This window comes from Zootoca vivipara, chromosome 4, assembly GCF_965207765.1.
Source record: "Zootoca vivipara chromosome 4, rZooViv2.hap1.1, whole genome shotgun sequence".
Taxonomy (NCBI): domain Eukaryota; kingdom Metazoa; phylum Chordata; class Lepidosauria; order Squamata; family Lacertidae; genus Zootoca; species Zootoca vivipara.
Window position 1 is genome coordinate 73,136,029 of NC_142587.1, and position 19,171 is coordinate 73,155,199.

At 40.1% G+C, this 19,171-nt stretch overlaps 1 protein-coding gene across 26 annotated transcripts in view; it reads right to left on the reverse strand.

The window, feature by feature from the left end:
- The window catches only part of ZBTB20 (zinc finger and BTB domain containing 20), a 520,201-nt gene that overhangs the window by 382,580 nt on the left and 118,450 nt on the right, over positions 1-19,171 (reverse strand). For 3 of the 26 annotated variants that reach the window (XM_088668202.1, XM_088668201.1, XM_088668204.1), the window contains exon 3: positions 14,654-14,875. The exons of the other annotated variants lie outside the window; for them this stretch is intronic. The gene's annotated coding sequence lies outside the window, so the exon portion shown is untranslated. The remainder of the gene's footprint in view (positions 1-14,653; positions 14,876-19,171) is intronic. 26 annotated transcript variants of the gene reach the window in all.

The following is a 19,171-nucleotide window of genomic DNA, read 5'->3' on the forward strand; positions in this document are numbered from 1 at the left end:
CTGGCTTTGAACTTTTTTTCCCCTTCCCAAGGAAACATGAAGATGGAGGTAAGAAGCAGGAAAAAGAGTTTTCACTCTGGAATCTGCTGCCCAAGCAATCACTGACCTCGCATGATTCAGAAAGGTGTTGTGAGCTCAGATGAGAAGTTACATCTCAATGAGAACACAGCTCACATTGAGAGTTTAACATGGAGCTTCTTGCTCCATTTTGAGTCATGAGACTTCACAACTAGGAGAATGACTGGGTAGACCTACCAGAAGCACATTACAACTTTGCAATGACTACTGGTTTGTTATGGAGCTAGGTTAAAAGGTGTTATTACTGACATATAAGGCCCTAAATTTAATAAATAACTTGAGATCTACTCATGGAGGGAGGATTATTCCTTCCTTCCTTCCTCCATACCTCATCCATCATTAACAGAACATTAATAGAATTAAAACTATAGAAAAACATGCCAATAATTACAGTAAAAATAGCACATCCCCAGCCCTTTTATTAAAAGAAGACAGTTCCCTAAATCCTGTTGGAATAAGAAGGTCCTTCACCTGCTGAGAGGAGGACAACAAGGAGGGAGTCAGTCTAACTTCTCTAGGGAGGGAGTTACAAAGTCTAGGAGAAACTCACCATGAAGTCAGTCAGTCAGTCAGTTTATTGTGGGCCCCAGTCACAGTGCCATACTCCCCATCCCCGCCTCCCAGGAAATGGCTAGATATATGATGTGATTAATAAATTCAAGCAGACAATGATCTGGATTAGAAATGGCCACAACTTTACTGATTACAGATATAGGTGAATTTTTGCCTCAAGCATTGGGTGTATATCCGTTCCAGTCCCCGCAAATGGAAAATAATAATAATTATTAATTAATTTAAAAATGGTAAGGGAATTCAGTTCCCCCGAGCTCCTGCTAAAAAACAACAACCCTGGACATACATAGTATTCTTACTGTGCCTCTGATTACAAAGAGTTATTTTTAGAGCAACAACCAAGACAGAGCTTTAAATAGGGCGAACAAAACAAACAAACAAACAAAAAAACCAGGCCTTGCCTCAGGCTTGTCTAAGTAAAAGCCATGAAACACTTGGGAGAAAAGAAGAGGACCAAAAAGAATGATGTGCAGAATCAATTAAAAATGCTGGTTTGAAGAGTGAGTTTTTATAAAGTGTTTAAATGCACCAGCAGAAGAAGTCAGATAGCTGGCAGAAGACAAAGAGTGTCAATGACTGGGAAAGTTCTGGAAGACACCAGGAGCAGGAAGTCAACATTGCTTTCATTCAGATGTAACACAAAACCACAGCTTAGTGTTACATGCATAGAACTGCTTACCCCTTCCTGTTCCTCCCTGGACACAGCAATAAAGAAGATGTAGGCCAAGTAGAAAAATAGGGGGGAAAGAAAGAATTTCTGGGACTGGATAGCTCCCACCCAATAATTCTCAAAGAACCCTAACGGGGTTCCTGGAAATTACAGGCCAGTTAGCTTAATATGTATCACGAGACAACTGTCAAATCTGCAGCTAGTCTTAAATGTGGTTTATACAAACAAGATGGTAAACTATGGTTGGAAATTGGGTGCGTTGGCCAAGGCATTGTCAAAACTAACCAGAATTTGTGTTGGTTCACAAACAATGGCACCCTCCTTTCAGCAGCACTGGTGAAGGGGAATAGGGAGCACGTGAACTCAAGTTTTATCCTTTGCCCAATTACAACTATCATCACTAAAAGGGATTTTAAAATGCTATAAAAAGAAGAGGAACAACACTGACATCATGGCAGAAGGGGCATCTTTAAATGTGAACCTAACAACTTTAGTCATTTCACCTTGAGGAGACTTGTGCATCATCCCACTCATCAGTGAATAAACTGAGAACCCAATAGACCTGTTTTTAATTAAACAAAAAGCTAAACTAGCTTGATTCCTACCAGACAAATCCTATGCGGCTTTTCTTGCATATCCACCTGCATTAATTTAAGCAGGGCACAGCATGTCCTGCTTGAATAAGCAGTCCCTCTGTTTCACAAGAAGTACAAAAGACTAATTCACCACATTAGAAGGAGCGGGGAGGAGAGAACAAACCCCATCTGGTCATATCTAAGAAAAAGCCTCCTCACAACTATACAGCCAAGATTGTACTACCAATGCTAATGTATATATTATAAACATATACAGGTATGATGTTTACAGTAAACAAACAGCAATGCAGCCAACCGAAGACATAAACATTTGCTGGAGCATGAATGCTCAGCCTGGTTCCACCACACACTGGGTGTTTATTTATCCCCGTTGCATATGATCAACAGGAGAAGACATTCAAAACAACTTTTTAAACAACGTGTCACTTTATGTTAGTTTTTGCCAATGGGGCTTCTTCCAAATGTGTGTGTCATAATAAGATATGTATGTGTTTAGAGAGTTCTCTTCTTTTACGTCTGTCATGGCAGGAAGACAAAGATCAATCCTAGCAACCTAGCATTCATTTATGCCTTCCATCTCTACAGCCATGCAAGCCATACAATTTTAATCAAAACGCTTGTTTGAAACTCACAAATACTGAGTTGCAGAAACCAAATTGTTTTGTTTATTAACCCATAGTCTGGATTTAGCTGGAATACTTTTCTCACTTTATGCTGATGTGAACTGAGAGGAGGGCACTTGACTGGGACCCTAAACAGCTATAAGCAGAGTTCCCCAGTGTTGGAATTACTATTTCCACCTTAAATACTTTTTTTGTCAGTCTAGAAGCAACTATTTACTAAAAGCTAGGTCACACACAGGGTTGCTGTCAAAAATGGAAGCTCTGTGTTCAGTTCCTCCCTTTTCTCTGCTATGCATTCTCCATGTCTATGTGCATTTCCTGTTCCATATTATTGCTACTGGCAGAGATAGAAGCATGTGTAACACTTATAAGAAGAAAAGGCAAGCAGTTTTAAAATTTGCAACAAAATAAAAGGGAAGATGATGAGGGACTACCATTCTGAACCGGAGCACCATGTTTATCATAACGTTTAAAGGTAAAGGGACCCCTGACCATTAGGTCCAGTCGTGACCGACTCTGGGGTTGCGCGCTCATCTCGCATTATTGGCCAAGGGATCCGGCGTATAGCTTCCAGGTCATGTGGCCAGCATGACAAAGCCGCTTCTGGCAAACCAGAGCAGCACATGGAAACGCCGTTTACCTTCCCGCTATAGCGGTTCCTATTTATCTACTTGCATTTTGATGTGCTTTCGAACTGCTAGGTTGGCAGGAGCTGGGACCAAGCAACGGGAGCTCACCCCGTCACAGGGATTCGAACCACCGACCTTCTGATCAGCAAGCCCTAGGCTCAGTGGTTTGGCCCACAGCGCCACCTGGCTTTAGTATTTAGTATCACAACGTTTAGTATTGTCCTAAACCAGAGCTTTTCAAACCTTTCATGTTGGTGACACACTTTTTAGACATGTCTCATTTCGCAACACAGTAATTCAGTTTTGCATCATTTTGTGAAACAGCAATTCAGTTTTACTAGCAAACCGGAAGTTAAACTAACCTCTTTCCAGCCGTGGGAGAAGCGTGGGAGGCATTCACGTGACACACCTACACACTGCAGCCGACACACTAATATGCCGTGAAACACAGTTTGGAAAGCTCTGACCTAAGCCATCAGATGTTGCATCTTCTTCAACCATTTTTATGAAGAATTTATAAAGTATTGCTTTCTTCAAAAAAAACACCTTAAAATAATCTGTTAACAGTAAAATATTGGATTTGTGCAGTATTATGCAGTAACTCAAGAAAGAGAATACAAGCTCTTATTTAAAACAAAGAATAATATACTTTAATTTAATCCATGCATAAAATGCATGTTTAATGATAAAAAGTGCTAAATAACATGTTTAGCGAATGATCATACTGTTACTAACCAGTTTTTAGAAGGTCTTTGGACAAAGAACTGTTAGTTATTTTCATAATGTAAGTAAACTCTCCTCGATACATCTGGACCTAAAGAGCAGCCTTATGAAATACAACACCAATGGGATTGTATTTCAGGAATATTTAATTGTTCATATGCCAATTATATGTTTTTGTTTTGCACTCCCAACTTCCCCAAACAATGGGAAGTGTCCAGAGTTTCACAAAGTGTTTTATTTGGAGGGAGTGAATTGGACACTTGCAATGTTTTGTAATAACCCTTTGATAGCAAATATATTATACCAGTTTTGTTTCCAAATATACAAATTAGACTAAGCAGTTTTGTTTGCAAATGTGCAGTTAAATTGGGCAGGCACAGAAGCAGGTAATGCTAGTTCCAAAGACACATCAGTAAAAAATCAACAGCAGCACATCTGAACCCAAGATGGTTTCTGCCATCAGTTAACTCCAAAATCCTACAACTGCTTTCTCTAGCCAAAATAAAATTTCCTGGTTTTGCTTTGTTTCTAAAAGCTAGCTGACACAGTGTGAGCCATAGCTGCCAAGTTTTCCCCTTTCTCGTGAGGAAGCCTATTCAGCATAAGGGAAAATCCCTTTAAAAAGGGATAACTTGGCAGCTATGGTGTGAGCAAAACATTTTTATAGCTCTCATGTTCAAGCGAGCAAGAATGTTCAAGCGAGCAAGAATGTTGGGTTCCTTCCATGCTGGTTTTCAAGATTACCCTGATAGCCCACTAATGAAATTAATGAAAAATCTAACAACGCATGTCCAAGAAAGAGATACCTCTATCTTCACATGTTGCCACAACGTAACAGAATCAAGGAAACATGACTAGGACCCAAAGAACTGTACAACCAGTTCATTGAGACTAAGTGGGCGTTACACTTGTTTTTCTCTAAAAGCAAGACACCTGGTCAAAATGGCAAGTTCATTGAATTACTGAAAATATAACAAACAAAACTTCTTGTCTTGTCTTGTGCCGAGAAAAACTAACGGTATTTGCATTTTATAGAGTGATTTAAAATGGCTATGTAAATTCACTGGGAAACTTCACAACAATTTTCAAAAACTTCCCTTATCTAAAAGCCCATAAGCCTAATTTAAGACTCAGAAGTGACCCAGCATGCCCAATTATCATAGGGGCAATCTCTTAAACATGTCCTAAGTTACACCTGTTGATTCTGAATCTATGAATGGATTCCAGTAGCTTCAAAGAAAATAAGAATTTCCATTTTTCTTTCTTTTCTAATGGAAGGTTAAACATTTCAGATATGTAAAATATGTTCAAAGACAGCACTGAACCAAAACTTACTGCTTCTTGACCAATCTGACTTTACCTTGAAGAGCCGCTAGCTCTTCCTATCTCTAGCCCATTGAACCAGTAAAATTCTTAGTTAATTGTCCATCAGAATGTTCCTATACTAAAGCAACTGCAACGTGTAAACAATACATCACACAATGCTAAAAATCATGAGAGAATTCATTCAGAACAGGTATGGAATTATATTTCCTGTTCTTTTAAAGCAGTTGTAAGGACCAAAATTTAAGGTTCACTTTTTTTATCGACCAGGCAATGCCATTTAAATTTTTTATAAGGATGAATTAAATTCCTTACTTCAACTTAATGCTCCCCCCCCGAACAGTGTGTACATAGTGTCATCGATTACTAATATACGTATATCATACAGAGTGACTAAGGCCATGTTTGAGCCATCTCCTAGCCTATTTCCTAGCACTAAGCTCTGGAGTATACCAGGGAGAAAAACTCCCACAAAGCAGGAGATGACGCTCAGGGGTCATCATGTCAACGGCCCAAGCCATTCAGATGTTCCAGAGCTTTGACAGGAGTGCCAGTCATATCAGCCAGAAAACTCCCCACTGAATTCATCAGTATCCAAGGGTGGACCATCCTAATGGATCCTTCATCTCTGCAGAAGGGAGGAGGTGTTGAAAGCCTAATCTCAACAGCTAATGATGACAAAGGGCTGGTGTCAATATCCCCCCCCCCTTTCAAGTCAACCTCTTCCTGCCCAGTTGAGAAAACAAGGTCCAGAGTGTAGCCTGCCATATGCATTGGACCAGTGATATGTTGCTACAGCTCCATGGTCATCATGGAAGCCATGAAGTCCTAAGCCACTCCAGAGCCAGTCACCTCAGCATAAATGTTGGAGTCCCCCAAAACCAGCTGTCTGGGAGGCATCACCATCACTTCCATGACCAGCTCTGTCAGATGGTAAACCAGCGGAATCCCTAATCTTTCTGGATTCTCCAATGCCAGGAATGAATGCTCTAGACACACACATACCCCACTTTTGTACAGAGAGCCTGGAGGCTGAGACGGAATCTCTACAGACTACAGCAACTCCCCCTCCCCGGCCCCCAGGTCTGTCCTGATGCTGCACTGATTACCCTAATGACTGGCACCCACCAACTACACATATAGATTTATGGGAAAATTTGACACATTAGTCTTCTGGAGGAGGAGTTGGGAAAGGAAAAACCAATTGTTTTGGTATTGTTTATGTAATAAAATATTTTCAAATGAACAAAAATTCCTTAGCATGGATGAGTTATACAGAATGAAGTATACCTTGCAAAAGCTGACTTCTTGGCTTAGTAGAAAATAGGCATATTTAGTTACATATTATGTACACGAGGATCCAAAATGTGTTCCTTCTGCACTTTAAGTAACAGCACTGGAAAAATACATTTGTGTTAAGTATGAAACCAATTTAGTTGAATAATTGGTGTTGAGACAGTAGCTAGAATTGAGATACTCCTTCCATAGGAATGTACTCCAAGTTGCATTGTAAAAGGAGGTATAATCAAAAACTGGATGTAGTCATATTGTAATGAAAGTCTACATTTACCTTTGTATGCAGTACACTAGGCAGTAAAATAATTTTACAATTTCTTCAAAAAGTAATGAAGTAATAGCTCAAGTTCAGAATATGTCTCTGTAGCTGGGGAGCTCATTTTGTACTTCTGGTTTTCCCAGAAGCATCTAGCTGGACACTATGGGAAGCAGAACTTTATGTGAGATAGGCCTTTTCTCTGCTTCTTACATTCTTAAAAAAAGACCAACAACCTCAGATATGCAGATGACACAACCTTGATGGCAGAAAGTGAGGAGGAATTAAAGAACCTTTTAATGAGGGTGAAAAAGGAGAGCGCAAAATATGGTCTGAAGCTCAACATCAAAAAAACCAAGATCATGGCCACTGGTCCCATCACCTCCTGGCAAATAGAAGGGGAAGAAATGGAGGCAGTGAGAGATTTTACTTTCTTGGGCTCCTTGATCACTGCAGATGGTGACAGCAGTCACGAAATTAAAAGACGCCTGCTTCTTGGGAGAAAATCAATGACAAACCTAGACAGCATCTTAAAAAGCAGAGACACCACCTTGCCGACAAAGGTCCGTATAGTTAAAGCTATGGTTTTCCCAGTAGTGATGTATGGAAGTGAGAGCTGGACCATAAAGAAGGCTGATCGCCGAAGATTTGTTGCTTTTGAATTATAGTGCTGGAGGAGACTCTTGAGAGTCCCAGGGACTGCAAGAAGATCAAACTTATCCATTCTGAAGGAAATCAGCCCTGAGTGCTCACTGGAAGGACAGATCGTGAAGCTGAGGCTCCAATACTTTGGCCACCTCATGAGAAGAGAAGACCCTCTGGAAAAGACCCTGATGTTGGGAAAGATTGAGGACACAAGGAGAAGGGGACGACAGAGGACAAGATGGTTGGACAGTGTTCTCGAAGCTACGAACATGAGTTTGACCAAACTGTGGGAGGCAGTGGAAGACAGGAGTGCCTGGCGTGCTAAGGTCCATGGGGTCACAAAGAGTCGGACACGACTAAACGACTAAACAACAACAAAAGACCACATGCTAGTAGAACTTTTTAGCTGGATACCGCCCTAGGCATCGTATGTAACCTGCATACGAGGTTCTACACTGCATGTAAGAAAGTGGTTTTGGTATGTACACCGAGATGCCAAAACTGCATGTAATGTATGCAGTAACACCAGTTTTTTTTTTCAGGTAGGTAGCCGTGTTGGTCTGATGCAGTCGAACTAAATAAATAAAAATTTTAAAAAATGTCCAGTAGCACCATAGAGACCAACTAAGATTGTTCTGGGTATAAGGTTTCGTGTGCATGCACACTTCTTCAGAAGAATATCTTCTTCAGATATCCGAAGAAGTGTGCATTATACCCAGCTTATACCCAGAACAATCTTAGTTGGTCTCTAAGGTGGTACTTATTGGACTGTTTTTTTAAATTCTTATTATTGTTGTTATACATTGTTGTTGTTGTTGAAATGTGCTGCTGCTGTTGTTAAAATGTTTATACAACCCTTCATCCGAAGATCAAAGGGTAGTTTACAATATAAAATCATTACATAATTGAAAAAGCAAGAAATCAGTTGAAAATGGGGACCATCGGCAATCTTTATTAAGATTTACAGAACAATCCTTTTTTTGTGGGGTGGGGAGATTCTGTGGCAGAAGTAATGCCACTTCATAAATGCCTAGCTTGCTACAATCAGGGTAGGAGGTGGGAGCTTTTCCTTACCTTGAGAGGTTGTTCAATCAGAGGGTTGGAAAAGGGCCTAGTCTTGGGATATGTCAGGGGATTGAAGATCTACGGGATCCTTGGCTGTCCCTGATATGCCCTGGGAGGGAATGCCCCATTTCAGCCCCCACTACCAGTGCAACACCAGTGAGAGTTGTATGTCTACAGAAGGGCGTGTGAGAGAAGGGACCTCCAGAACCATAAGTGTTGTTCTGTTAGCGGACCTCCTACTCTGTTACAACTTGCACTGTTTCCAATATCCCTTCAGCTCGCTTTCCTTCGTTAAAAAACCAATTAGTCTCAATAACTGTATATATCTATATATCTATATCTAATAATGAACTACCAGGGTGAAATCATTTTACTTCCTATCATTACTTTTTATCATCTGAACATACCTCAGTACAGTGGTACCTTGGTTTGCATACGTTTTAGATTACAAACACGTCAAACCCGGAAGTGTGTGTCCCGATTTGCAAACTTTTTTTGGATTACAACCCTTTTTTATTATTAGAAACAAAAAAATATTGGAGGCCCCATTGGCGAAAGCGCACCTTGGGTTACAACCTGTTTTGGTTTACAAACGGACCTCCAGAACGGATTATGCTTGTAAACCAAGGTACCACTGTACCATGAAGCATCTAAATTATTATTATCACCAATATGATTATAAGAGAAACTGCCCTACTTGTAGCAAACACACAGCACACAGTGGCACACGCCTACATTGATAAGTTTGCTATATCAGTGGTCTTATGCCATGCTTAACTCTGTACTGGATCCTAGCCATTAATTTTCTGGAAAATTAATAAAATGTTTATATATCACCGGCACATTCAATTCTGACGAAGTTATTTGGAGAGAAAAAACAGCATTTTAGGTCAAAAGTACCACTGTTGTGGAATTCCTGTCCCTACAGCTGTCTTCATTTTTAAAAATAATTTTAAGAGGTAAAATTCTCTGTGCCATCTCACTTACTCCTCTTTCTTAATAGAAAACGACTGCCGTGACTACCCCCATGTAGCAGCACTATTCACCATCAGCACCTCTGCACTCCCCATGTGCTTAGAGAACAACTGATTAGCACTTTGCATAATTAACCTGATTAGCACTGTGCATAATCAAACTGATTAGCACTTTGCATAATTAAAAAGAAATAACAGCAACAACAACAATAACTAGGTAATATCGAAAGCTGCTAGTCCGACAGCCAATTTGCTAGCACCAGGATTAGTTTAGTGTAGAATCTTTTATTCTTTAAAACCTATTTTAGGAAGTACACATCTCGAAACGGTATATACACTGGAAACAGTTTCAATAAATTGGTGGTCACCCAGAAAATGGTAAATTCTAGAACTGATAATTTAATATGAACTGTTGGGAGACTAGTTCTGTTGTCTTATTGCTTGCCATCACTAATCTTGTGAATGTGCAAGTTACCAAATTCACATCCTGAGCACACAGAGAAAATTGGAACATTCTGCTGGAAGTGGCTTCGTGCTTCCTTTTCTTCAACATGTGAAATAAACCCTTTCCATCTGCCCTGTAGGAACTTGCATATGTCTTCACTCTGAGTGATGCAGAAGACTCCAACAATGTGAAGGAATAAGAAGCACGAGATGCTTGTGCTTCCTACTCACTCTTCAGTGAAGTTGCTTTTACTCTGAAGACAAAGCCATCCTGGGAACCTGGATGTCCCTGATCATTCTGGATTCTAGAAAAAGAACTTACAAGACAAACAGACCAACTTTCTGGCACTATACTGGATTTCAGACGTCAATATTCATGGCAATATCTTAGAAATATGCGTGGACTGGTTTAACATTATCTGGAACTATCAAGAGTTCTATAGCTTATCTAAACCTTAAAATAATATTTAAAGAGACAGAAATCTGACTAGGTGGACAACAGCATTATTGACCCTTCAAAAACACATCTTCTGCAGTTGGGGGTTCACATTTTTGAATAATCCAAGGAGAAACCATTAGCAAAAAGGACGTTTTAAAGCACTAAGCTCAAACATATATTGCAGTTGCAAAGAACTCAGTCACTGCAAGATAAGAAGTCAAGTACTAACTGAAGCGCCATTTCTACAAACTGTTATGCTTCAGGAGTAGGGGGAGGTGCTGCTGAGGAGATTATTCAAGTCCAAATGTTCCTGGGGAAGGTAGTTCCAGTAATTCTGGGAATGATGCCAATTCCTAAGCTATATATGTAAATATTTTTAAAACACTAATTTAATATACGTTTATTTCAAACACATATATGTCTACGTGCATACATTGCTCCAGTACTGCCATGGCAACAAGTTAACAGTTAACAGAAAACTCACACATCTGATTGAAAACAGTTTTTAATGTATAACTTCAACACACACACACACACACACACACACACACACACACAAAGAGGTGCCTTGGGTGAAAGCTTAATCCAATCTATTCTCAAATAATGCAAGGGTCAGTTTAGGTAGACAAGCTCATATGGAAATGAGTGGAAGAATCCCTGAGCAGGAATAGGATGTGATAAAACTAGGCAGAATTCAAAGTCTGATGCTTAAAACTTTCTGTGAACTAACACAGAATAGTCAGTCTGGTTTTTGTAGACCCAATTTTATTCTCTGGAGCTATTTAAGAAGGACTTTTTTGTTGCCTAAGAAATCAGAGAAGAAACAAAAATAAAAGAAGTTTATATCTAGACAAATTCTCCGTCTAGCCCATAATAAGAAAGCTGTTGCCAGAATCTTCAGCGTTCTTCTTCTTTTTAATTAGAGATACAAGAGATTGGACGTGAGACTTCCTGCATGCAAAGTATATCCTTGACCGCTGACCTACAATCGCTCCAGAGTTTGAAGCTGATCAGAAGTTCAGAATACTGGACTTGCAGGCTGATCTTTCCTAGGCTTGCCATACATCCGGAAAATTCCAGACATGCCAGGAAATCGGACACCTAAATTGGCATCTGGAGGGAAAATTTGAATTTTAAAGGATGTCAGGAATTTCCAGGACGTATGGCTACCTGGGGTTTCTTTTTGTTTTCTGTTGTTGTTTTTCCCCCAGTTTTTTGTTTTGTTTTTTAATACCAGGGGAGGCTGCGCCCCGATGCCAGTGGAAGTGACAAGTGGTCACTTCCCTTGGCTGGGGAGTTGGGGGGGGAGGGAGGGAAGCGACGCAGCGGGGTAAAAACTCAACAAGGAATCTTGTGAGCGGGTAAAGAGGGTCACTGGTCCCGACTGTATGACTTTGAGAGGAGAGGTGAGGCGCAGGGAGAGGGGAACAGAAACAGCTGAGAAGATGTAAACACTGGCATCACATGATCACATTACAGTCACGTTTCCTTCTCTTTCGGACACCGGGTTGTGTTGAGTGGGTCTCCGAGAGGCAGAACAAGCGGAGGCAACTCAGTAGCCAATGGTTTCATTGCCGCGGCACCGGTGCAGATATCCCTTGTTCTGCTACCTCTCCTTTGTTCCGCACGCGCGCACACCCCTATGGCTACATAGCAGCTAACCGGATTTCCAGGGGTGAGGAGTGTAAATGATTGTGGTGCAGGAAATCATGAGCTTGCTGCTGTAAAAGCAAGGAGCATGAAGGAGCATAAAGTTTTTTTAAAAAATTAAAAAACCAAGGCGGGTAAAAGCAACGCCTCTTCCCATCTGTCTGAAGGAAATGTTAACTTGCCATTCCTACTGTGATATTCCTATTCCATGGTGAGGTGGGGCAAGGCTTTATGTTGTAACAAGTAGCATTTATTGAGACTATTTACATTCCACCCTTGATCCAAATTTCTCAGGGTGAGGAGCAACAATTTCATTAAAATAACATTCATAACCATGAGCGAATATTACTGTTAACTTCCTGAAACATGCATAAAAAGTGGTGTTTTGAGCTGGCAATGAAATAACAAAAGCGACAATGCTAGCTGAATTTCAAGAAGCAGGGCGTTTGAAAGTCAGAGTGCCACCATGGAGAAGACTTGCTGGTCATACATCACCACCAAATGTAGTGTACCGAAAATTTTAGATGATTTGGCATAACATTCGGTTTGATTGATATGTATTTGTATAATTTGAAATAATGGATGTGATATAAATGTTTTTAATTGGAAAATTAATAAAAATATATTATAAAAAAAAACAAATGTAGTGTACCCACTGCCAGGATACTAAGTTGGACCTCTCAGCCAATCTTAACTCTTGGAAAGACTATATTTCTACTGAGAAAGGCATTCTTCCAAGTATTTAGGCCTCAAGTTGTTTGGGGCATTTATAAATCTCCTGTAAAACCTTGAACCATGTGGGCAGTCAGCGCAGATCTTTAAGAACATGTATAATATAGGTTTGACTAGTGATTCCACTTAAAAGTCAAGCTTCTGGATTTTACACAGACTGCACTTTCCAAGTTGTCTTCCAGAGCAGCCCTTCTAGACTGCATTACAGTAATCCAAATGGGAATTTACCACAGCATGGATTATCCTGTTCAGGCTGGCTTGGTTGGAAAACAAGTCAAGGAAGTGAAAAGGCACTCTGCCCCTTGCAGACACTTGGGTCTCCGCTGGAATCAAAGAGACAAGGGGACTGCAACTCCATCAAGAACAGAGCCAGATCCAGGAACCACCCAGCTGTGGCGTGTCCATCTTATCAGAATTCAGTTTCAATTTATTTGCCCTCATTACAGTGATCAGACAGCAGTGCAGAACTTGCATGGCCTCGTCTCACTCTGAGGACAGGAAGAAGAAGAACTGGGGGTTATCCACATATTGGTAGCACCCAACTCCATATCCCCTGATAACCTCATAGAGTTAGGGACCTGTGTAATTCAGACAGGGTACAGCTGGATAATGCCACATTTTTTATTTTATTTTTTGCCAAAAAGAAAGACATGTTTTCTTTTGTTTTTGCTACAGCTCCTAGCTGGTGTAAGGATGTGTTCATGTTGAGAAGTGTGGGCCTGTGATGCAAGGCTTAAAATCTCATGCAGGGAACTAATGCCACCTCCCTTTACTGAAAAACCAGCAATAATGGTTGCTGCTACTTTGATACAGGGTTAGTTTTAGCACCAAATGGAGATCCCTTGTGTTAGTTTTGGTAACTCTTGAGTCCAACAATATGCTCTGTGTAGCTTGAACAAAAGAAATATAGTATCACACCTCTAATCCTAGTAAGATGACTTAATGGACAAAATGATTGCAAAATCATCTAGGTACTTTTAACATACATTAACAGAATGGTTTATTTCAGTGCTGCTATCTTGTCTTTTATACAGACCCTCAAGTATATAGGTTTATGCAAACATATCTATTTTTGTGGATGCACAAACAGGGCATAGCCTGTTCAAGATATATACTGAATTTTACATAAATGTCACATTTATATTACAACTATGTATGTATAATTTTCGACACACACAGAAAATGGAAGAACAAAGGAATAAACCTCCTACAAGAAATTTAAATAGCCTTTTTTAGAAATCCTCATCCGAAGTTAGAGGGCTTTTAGCAATCGTACATTTATCTCTTCCAAAATACACCTGCTTTCTTTTCCCCTCTTTTCTTTTCTTTTTGCCAAACTAAATATTTTTCCATCTAATGACTCTCTTTATTAGACAGCATCTAATTTGCATACATTTACATACAATTTAACTGCTTGCTTCTGAGAACAAAGAAATGGCTCCGTATTGTACTGAAGGACAATACTCAGAAAAGGTATAAAAACCAGCTAGCTCAGTGGCTGTGTATTCTTTTTGTTTCAGAAATACCAGGATTTTTAAACACTCCACTTAAAGGGTGAAAAAGATTATTCCAACAGACAATGCGAAAAGATACAGTGCAGCTCCCTTTTAACACATTTTCTCTCTGGCCTGGTTAATGGGATTTAAGGTCCAAGCTTTCTTTGCTTCCCTCTATTTCTTTTATTAGATCTGATGGATTTAATTCTGTCACATATTTTAGTTCATATTTTATTTGTATAAAAAATTATGCAGAAGCTCAACTTCAATGCTAATTCAGTACGCCCACCCTTTTCCTACAATGGGAACTGGGACATGATTGAACAATTTTGGATGGGCATGAAGTATATTGATTTCAGTGCTCAATGTTATTATCGGGGGGTATGCTAAGCCTATGAGGACTTTACCTTACAGCGATACATAGAGCAAATACAAGCTTACCATGAAGCCAAATGAGAATCAACATGATGGAGTGGGATGCAAGGTTGAGCTCTACTAGCAAATATAAGGAGGGATTGTTTTCAGAGCAGGAGCAAGAAGCAGCAGATGTGTTAAGCCCTCTAGTTCCATAGAAGGTGAAGAAGAAAGATTCTCACATGAAGACAACTTTTCATTAAAAAGTTCACTGCTTAGCATCTGCTTTAATTCAGTGGCATACAACTGCTGAAATAAAACAAGCAAGTAAAAGTGAGCACACAAACTTGAATATCTACTTTCACTACTGTCTTCAGACTAGCAATTTTTCAGTCATTATCAGAGTTTTATAATATAAATGCCACTGGAGTTATTAGGTAGGCCTCAGAACAACAGGAGATGCAACACAAAGGGCACTTACAACTTCAACTGTCAATATGTGCAATTAACATGTCTAATTGTCATAGTAACTTGGAAAAACTCACTTGCAACTGTTAAATGTTTCCACTTTCATGAAGGAAGCATCACCAATCTATAGCTCTTCCAGACCACCTGTTTTTTCACTATTCGTTGCGATTTCTTTACACAAAATTTGCTCCAGGGTTATACACTGGCATTCTGAGTTGCTTTTGTTTGCTTGCTTTGCATGGAAGTAATAAGCTGTTACCCAACACCACCATTATTCTACCCTTTCCAGTTAATTTCCTGTCACTTTTCTTACCACAACAAAATATGTGGGCGGTACGTGTGTGTGTGTGTGTGTGTGTGTGTGAAGTTTTGCTTTCGAAACAGGTTTGGTGCTGAAGAACCCCAAATTTATTTGTCATCCTCTTCCACCAAGCAGGCAACTTCAAGAGGGGTGCACATGAAGTGGAGGGAGGAAGAGGACACCCATCTAGCCAGCAACCTAAATTTGCTGGTATACAGTTGAATCATAACTTGAAAATATTGACAGTCTGGTAGTAGCCCTAGGGAAACGGTTTAGTAATGCTGGCCACGTGACCCGGAAAGCTGTCTGTGGACAAACGCTGGGTCCCTCAGCCTGAAGTGAGCGCCCCAACCCCATAGTCGCCTTTGACTGTACCTAACCGTCCAGGGGTCCTTTACCTTTACCTTTTTTTACCTATTAGAACTAAACAAATGGGCTGATCATAGAGTTCTACTATAAGGAGAAGAAAGATTCACTCGTAGTATAAATGAATCTTCAAAAATAATTAGATGCTTTAGTTTCTTCTAACTAGATGTGACAGAATCACGGCCACCTAACTAACTACTATCTCCTTGTCAAATTCCATACAGAAGAAAATAGGATGAGAGAATACAAAGGCAGGATTTGGAGATTAATTCTAAGTAATCTAATGGATTATTGGTTAAAGTTGCCACCTTAAAGCTGAATAGAAGCAGAAAACAGAAAATCTACATGAAACTGCAGGACCGGTTATCTGGGGTTATGGAGTTTGGTATGCTGATGTCACCCGTTTCTATTTTTCCATTTCATTCAGACCAGGTGAAGCAATGAAAGCCTTAAATGCTTGCCTGGTATCAGTGGGACACTGGATAAACGCAAATGAACTTAAGGTAAACCTGATAAAACAGAATTAATTGTAGTGGGGAAATCAGTGGCTGCTGTGTAAGGACCAAGTTCACAGCTTGGGGATACTGCTTCTGGATTTTTGCTAATGTTAAAGCTATACTCCGTGCTGGAATGTGGAAACCTGACCACTGCTATTCATGCCTTGGTGACTTCTAGATTAGACTATTGTAATGTACACTATGTGGAGCTGCTGTTGAAGAGAATTATAAAACTTCAGGGAGTGCAGAATGTGGCAGCCTACAGGATAAGAGATTAAGACTGTTGTTTCCATATATCCTCATCTGTTTCTGAAGCACCTGCCCTGGTTGACAGTTTATTTCTGGGCTTAACTCAAGGTGCTGAGTCCAGTCCTGAACATTCCTGATTATGTCAAGCCCTCAGGACTTTATCTTCTCAAAAGGCACTGCTGCGAAATTCATCGAATGGGAAAGCTCTATTAGCTTCTACCAAGTGCAGGGTCTTTTTTGTAGTAGCCCTAATACTAAGTTCGAAGAACTCCTACTTTGATAAGCATTAGCAAACAAATAAAATAAAGCCTTTTCGTTTTAGTTGTCCCTTGGGAATTCATTGCTGTTTTACCCTGTTCTTTTTTCAAACAACAACTGCACTGTATTGTATTGTATAGTCTTAATCTATAAACAGACTTAAAACTTGGGTAAATAGCTGTCTATAAATATTTTAATAAACAACAGGATACGTCACACAATAGATGGTACAAACTAGGAGACATAAACTGCAGGCCATCAAAATTCTGGTGGAATTAAGTACTAGTAAGATGCATCTCTACAAATGTACATTTGACAAGAAAAGAAAGAAAAGGATTGTGCACAGCCAGTACTGTATATTCCAAAGAATCTTACACAAAGTTCAACAAATGTAGATAAAACTCAACAGAGATAGTGATCCTTCAACTTCCTACACTGATCTAACAAAATATGGCTCAATTTAAAATACTAGACTTTTTACTCATTAAACAACTGGCTACACATCACTTAACCCGGTGGCATTAGCCAAAACTAAAGCATTGCCATCACTGTCCCAATTATTTAGCTACCCATTGCCTTTCAGTGGGCCATTAGGCTAAATGGCTTCCCTGGGAGAACAACCCAGTACAACACATTTTCTGATTAAGCACAACTAGAGAATATTCCACAATATCATATAACTTGTGAAGGTTTCTGGTCATTTAAAATCCTCCTATCCCATCTGTTTGGTTATCAGGCCAAACTGGAATCCTGGAAGCATCTTCCTAATCCTAATAAGCTAAATCGTCCAGCAGGATTGGTCCTTCTGGGGAGCATCAGGTCTAGCCAAGAGTGTGATGCACTAGTGTGCTTCTCTGTACTGAGCAGGGACTGAAAAAACTTACAAATGAAAGCCTTTTCCATTCCATTTTTTCGTATCAATGCAAGGAACCTTTTATGTTTGATTGACATAAAGGATTTATTTACTTGCTGCATCTTTTATATTCTCTGTGTTCTTAACTTGCTTTTTTGTTTGTGTATGCTGGTATGCCCCCCCCCCCCCATAATTATATATGTATTGATATATATTTTGACTAAAAAACAAAACAAACTAAAACAATACTTTGGCACAGGTAATATGTAAAACAAAATAAAGCAAATAAACAAAATAAAGTTCATATAAAAGGCAAGCCAGTCTCAGGCTAACTCATTCATTCCTTCTCTCCTTATTATGCATTCCATTTTCCTTGCTTCTGTGGCAAACCACAGTTTGCTGTTGCATGCAAGCTGGCAAATCATGGTCTGCATTTGCCTTTCAAACTATAATTGTAAACTATGATTTGATCATTATTTGCAAATCAGGTTTGTAAGGCATATGTCAACCATAGGTTCACAATTCAAATGCATAACCAAACTTTGATGGGTTCCATAAACACCTCATCCCAGCCTTGTGGGCCTTTTCTACCTGGCCTGGGTGAGCAGAGCTATAAAAAGCTGAGGTGGATGAACAGACTCTTGAGTTGGGGTATTGTTTGGGGGTTGTTGGGGGGGTTGTTGCTGGTTTTATGGCCCTGTTTAAAATTGTTTTTTAAACTTTTTTAAGCTTGTGGGTTTTTAAATTTTGGGTTTTTATTATTTTTAAATTAAGGGTTATAGGATGCACCCGGGAAGAGAGGAGCTGGAGAGTACAGGGGCAACCCCAGTCACAGTGGTTCTGGACAAGAGAAAGTATGGGGTGGAGGTAGGCAGCCTGGGTAAGTGGCACAGGGCACAGGCAGAAAGTGACCACACCTTGTCCAGTCTGGGGAATTATGGTTGTCCTATCAGCTAGCCCTGGGCTCTACAGCTGCTGGATGCCAGGTCAACTCTGACCGAGACCTCCTTCATCCATTATCTAATTATGTATGAGGAAGTCTATCTCGCCTGTATGACTGATGTTGAGGAGCCCCAACATCCATGCCAAAGCAGCTGGCTTTGGGGTAGCTCAGGACTTCATGGCTGCCATTATGACCATGCGGCTGTCCCAACATGTCATTGGCTCAATACATGTGGCAGGCAACACTCTGGACTTTGTTTTCTCAACTGGACAGGAATTGAGTGATCTGAAAGTTGGGTGGGTGGGTATTGACACCAGCCCTTTCTCATCATTAGATGACTTTCTGTTGAGAGTAGGCTTTCAGCACCTTTTCCCCTCTGCAGAGACGGGGGAACCTATCAGGATGGTCTGCCCTTGGAGAAAGATGAATCCATTGAGTTTGTAGATGGCTCTGGTGGGTTTTCTGGCTGGTATGAATGGCACTTCTATCAAATAAATCCCTGGTAATATCCAAATGGCTTGAGCCATTGACACGGTCACCCCAAGTGCCCTCTCTCAGTTCATGGAGACCGTTTGGCTCCCTGGTATACTACAGAGCTTAATGCAAGGAAATAGGTTGGGAGATGGCTAGTTGAAAACAATCGAAAACTGGTAAGGGCTCATCATTCAGC